Genomic DNA, 5,024 nt, shown 5'->3' with positions numbered 1-5,024 from the left:
ATTTATTCCCTTTCGCTCGGCTCAGACGTGCAAGTGTTCAACCGCAAAATAATACAGTATATAAATCAGTCAGAGAAGAATTCGCCCAGCCACTATCGGAGCTGCTGGGAAACTCACACAAAGCTCTGTGGCCAGAAAAGACCACGACATTCACTGTGGCATTGGCTGCTGCATTTTTCTGGTTTGAAATATTTGTAAAGTCATATCAGTCGATCAGAGAGTCAGGAGGTGTCTGTAGAAAAGTGGGCAGGGAATGAACGTCAGGTAGGTGTCAATGAAAGTGCTAATGAGGAGACCTGTACCTGAAAGTTCAAGATAAGAAAGCGGCTGACTCTTTTATTAGGAAAACCTCTCTCACACTTCCACTCATTGGTCACTTCATCATAAACACTCCCTAAGTAGTGTCTAAGGTATGTGTTTCTAATATAGTGGCCAGTAAGTGGATGTAGAAGGGGGTGTTTCTACTAAAGTGGCCAGTGGGTGGATGTAGAAGAGGGTGTTTCTGTTAAAGTACCTACCTACAGGTTGTTTTGTGGATTTGGGCGTGGTGCGTTGTTCAGCCTCTGAGCTTTTACTTAAACTGTGTATTTCATCACTAAACGCCTCCTGGGGTGCCACAGTGGCGCAGCAGGTAGTGTCACAGTCACACAGCTCCAGGGACCTGGAGGTTGTGGTTTTGAGTCCCGCTCCGGGTGACTGTCTGTGAGGAATGTGGTGTGTTCTCTCTGTGTCTGCGTGGGTTTCCTCCGGGCGACTGTCTGTGAGGAATGTGGTGTGTTCTCCCTGTGTCTGCGTGGGTTTCCTCCGGGCGACTGCCTGTGAGGAGTGTGGTGTGTTCTCCCTGTGTCTGCGTAGGTTTCCTCCGGGCGACTGCCTGTGAGGAGTGTGGTGTGTTCTCCCTGTGTCTGCGTGTGTTTCCTCCGGGTGACTGTCTCTGAGGAGTGTGGTGTGTTCTCTCTGTGTCTGCGTGGGTTTCCTCCGGGCGACTGCCTGTGAGGAGTGTGGTGTGTTCTCTCTGTGTCTGCGTGGGTTTCCTCAGGGTGACTGTCTCTGAGGAGTGTGGTGTGTTCTCTCTGTGTCTGCGTGGGTTTCCTCCGGGCGACTGCCTGTGATGAGTGTGGTGTGTTCTCCCTGTGTCTGCGTGGGTTTCCTCCGGGCGACTGCCTGTGAGGAGTGTGGTGTGTTCTCCCTGTGTCTGCGTAGGTTTCCTCCGGGCGACTGCCTGTGAGGAGTGTGGTGTGTTCTCCCTGTGTCTGCGTGTGTTTCCTCCGGGTGACTGTCTCTGAGGAGTGTGGTGTGTTCTCTCTGTGTCTGCGTGGGTTTCCTCCGGGCGACTGCCTGTGAGGAGTGTGGTGTGTTCTCTCTGTGTCTGCGTGGGTTTCCTCAGGGTGACTGTCTCTGAGGAGTGTGGTGTGTTCTCTCTGTGTCTGCGTGGGTTTCCTCCGGGCGACTGCCTGTGATGAGTGTGGTGTGTTCTCCCTGTGTCTGCGTGGGTTTCCTCCGGGTGACTGTCTCTGAGGAGTGTGGTGTGTTCTCTCTGTGTCTGCGTGGGTTTCCTCCGGGCGACTGCCTGTGAGGAATGTGGTGTGTTCTCCCTGTGTCTGTGTGGGTTTTCTCCAGGTGACTGTCTCTGAGGAGTGTGGTGTGTTCTCTCTGTGTCTGCGTGGGTTTCCTCCGGGCGACTGCCTGTGAGGGATGTGGTGTGTTCTCCCTGTGTCTGTGTGGGTTTTCTCCAGGTGACTGTCTGTGAGGAGTGTGATGTGTTCTCCCTGTGTCTGTGTGGGTTTCCTCCGGGTGACTGTCTGTGAGGAGTGTGGTGTGTTCTCCGCGATTAGTAACCTGGGGTAATTTTTACTGCTCATTTTACAGTAGGAATCTTTCCTGAAACGGAAGAGCGCACTTCGGAAAAATGACTGAAAAGGTCTATTCAGACGGGATTAAAACTACTGAGATACTCAGGTAATAATTACTTTACCCCCGCGTCCACAAGTAAAACTAATCCCATCTGATTAGGGCTTTAGACTGCTAAATAAAGACTGCTTTAAGCAGTATGGTAGTATCACAATATGCCAAATACCTAATATATTTATTAATTATTTCCTTTTTTAACGCACATCCTAAACCAACCTCACTTCAACATCATATTCACTAGGGGGCAGAAAACACTCAGATGAACTACTGACCGTGACCATTATGGAACATGCTCCAGAGCCGCTCTGTTCACTGAAGGCCTCTGCTGTGAGAAGGTACAGCATGAACAGCTCTGTAATTGATCTGATGAGCTTCACAGTGTGACATATCAGCAAAGTGTGCGACAGCAACCATCTGTGAAGCTTTATGGAAGAATAAGCTACTTGTAAATGCAAGTTAGGCTTGAAAATGTCTGTGTGGGCGCGGCGGGTGTAATCTAGTAAAGTACCCTGGTGTGCCAATGCTCTAATAGCGATTTGGCTTGAAATGAAGGAATATTGAGGGCATTTACTATCTGAACAGAGGTCTTTTGCTCAGGAAGATTGATGAATCTCAAAGTGGACTCATTTCAGTCTTGTCCCCTGTCCAGCAAAGCAGTGCCGTAAGCAAATTTTCCAGCCGGCAGTTTCCTAGACCTTGACCCAATTAACAGCTACAGCCTCAGAGTTATCATGGGCACAGCTTGAGGGATCTGTATGAAAACACTGGCCCTTCAGGATCCATTTCGCAGCAGGGGGTAGATCCAAAGATTAGACATCTGCACCCATTGCTGACACAAGCATTCATTTGTTCAAATAATTGTGTTATCTACATATAAAAGCACTGACCGACAGAAGGGGATGCTTCATGCTCCTCAGGCTGTGCTACATTGGAACTGGGTTTTCTAGAGCAGTGGAGATCCATCTAGTGCCAATATTAGCACCTGACTTTCTAAATTCTCAATGGAATCCTCACTACGGTGTCCCAGCGAGAAATACCTGCCCCCACACACCCAGAGACAGGACAGTTGTGCTCACCTGGATGTCAGATGGTTGTGGCATCACCAGGGTTTACTCAGATGTCCCCGTACATTCGTATTCATCATGTTTTTGACTAGTTTCATGTCCAGTGGATGCATACAGGAGATTGTTAAGTACATGTATTGGCCCTTTAACACATCTCTATAATTCTATTCTATTCTAATAATGCAACATTTGGAAAATGATTTTCCTGTAGTTTATTAAGGCTTCATATCTATTGCTGTGAAAGTCATTTCTCTATTGATGTACACTAGGCACTGTTTCAAAGTAAACAAGATGTTAAAGAAAGAGTTAAAATGTTTCCGCTTGACAGGTGTTAATGCAGTGTTATGGTGGAGGCTCTTTGGGTTCTGTTTCATAGTCTTAAAGGAACACTACGTGATATTTTAACTGTAAAGTTACAGCTTCAACCTCATTAGGATGTTCATTGGGCTGTAACGGAGAACAGAGCCTCTGTCGTTGCTACTCTGGCTCAGCACTGCAGAAAATGCACTGTGTAACATTTGGAGGAGGGTAGGAAAGCACCTGTGTCCCATGCCCTCCCTGCTGATTTCAGTACAGTACTGTAAAATGAATTACACTAGGGGAGCCCCAGGAGCAAAACAAATATAATAATAATAATAATAATAATAATAATAATAATAATAATAATAATAATGTGTTCTCCCCGTGTCTGTGTGGGTTTCCTCCGGGTGACTGTCTGTGAGGAGAGTGGTGTGTTCTCCCTGTGTCTGTGTGGGTTTCCTCTGGGTGACTGTCTGTGAGGAGTGTGGTGTGTTCTCCCTGTGTCTGCGTGGGTTTCCTCCGGGTGACTGTCTGTGAGGAGAGTGGTGTGTTCTCCCTGTGTCTGTGTGGGTTTCCTCCGGGTGACTGTCTGTGAGGAGTGTGGTGTGTTCTCCCTGTGTCTGCGTGGGTTTCCTCCGGGTGACTGTCTGTGAGGAGAGTGGTGTGTTCTCCCTGTGTCTGTGTGGGTTTCCTCCAGGTGACTGTCTGTGAGGAGTGTGGTGTGTTCTCCCTGTTTTTGCGTGGGTTTCCTCCGGGTGACTGTCTGTGAGGAGTGTGGTGTGTTCTCTCTGTGTCTGTGTGGGTTTCCTCCGGGTGACTGTCTGTGAGGAGTGTGGTGTGTTCTCCCTGTGTCTGCGTGGGTTTCCTCCGGGTGACTGTCTGTGAGGAGTGTGGTGTGTTGTCTCTATGTCTGTGTGGGTTTCCTCCGGGTGACTGTCTGTGAGGAGTGTGGTGTGTTCTCCCTGTGTCTGTGTGGGTTTCCTCCGGGTGACTGTCTGTGAGGAGTGTGGTGTGTTCTCCCTGTGTCTGCGTGGATTTCCTTTGGGTGACTGTCTGTGAGGAGTGTGGTGTGTACTCTCTGTGTCTGTGTGGGTTTCCTCCGGGTGACTGTCTGTGAGGAGTGTGGTGTGTTCTCCCTGTGTCTGTGTGGGTTATCTCCGGGTGACTGTCTGTGAGGAGTGTGGTGTGTTCTCCCTGTGTCTGCGTGGATTTCCTTTGGGTGACTGTCTGTGAGGAGTGTGGTGTGTTGTCTCTGTGTCTGTGTGGGTTTCCTCCGGGTGACTGTCTGTGAGGAGTGTGGTGTGTTCTCTCTGTGTCTGTGTGGGTTTCCTCCGGGTGACTGTCTGTGAGGAGTGTGGTGTGTTCTCTCTGTGTCTGTGTGGGTTTCCTCCGGGTGACTTTCTGTGAGGAGTGAAGGTCTGGTGCCCCCTCCAGGGTGTATTCCCACCTTGCGTCCAATGATTCCAAGTAGGCTCTGGACCCTGAACTGGATAAGTGCTTACATTCATTCATTCATTCATTATCTGTAACCACTTATCCAATTCAGGGTCGCTGTGGGTCCAGAGCCTACCTGGAATCATTGGGCGCAAGGCGGGAATACACCCTGGAGGGGGCGCCAGTCCTTCACAGGGCAACACACACACTCATACATTCACTCACACACACCTACAGACACTTTTGAGTCGCCCAATCCACCTACCAACGTGTGTTTTTGGACTGTGGGAGGAAACCAGAGCACCCGGAGGAAAC

Source organism: Hoplias malabaricus, chromosome 15, assembly GCF_029633855.1.
Source record: "Hoplias malabaricus isolate fHopMal1 chromosome 15, fHopMal1.hap1, whole genome shotgun sequence".
NCBI lineage: Eukaryota > Metazoa > Chordata > Actinopteri > Characiformes > Erythrinidae > Hoplias > Hoplias malabaricus.
The sequence above is the reverse complement of the archived record's forward strand: the minus strand, read 5'-3'. Positions refer to the sequence as shown.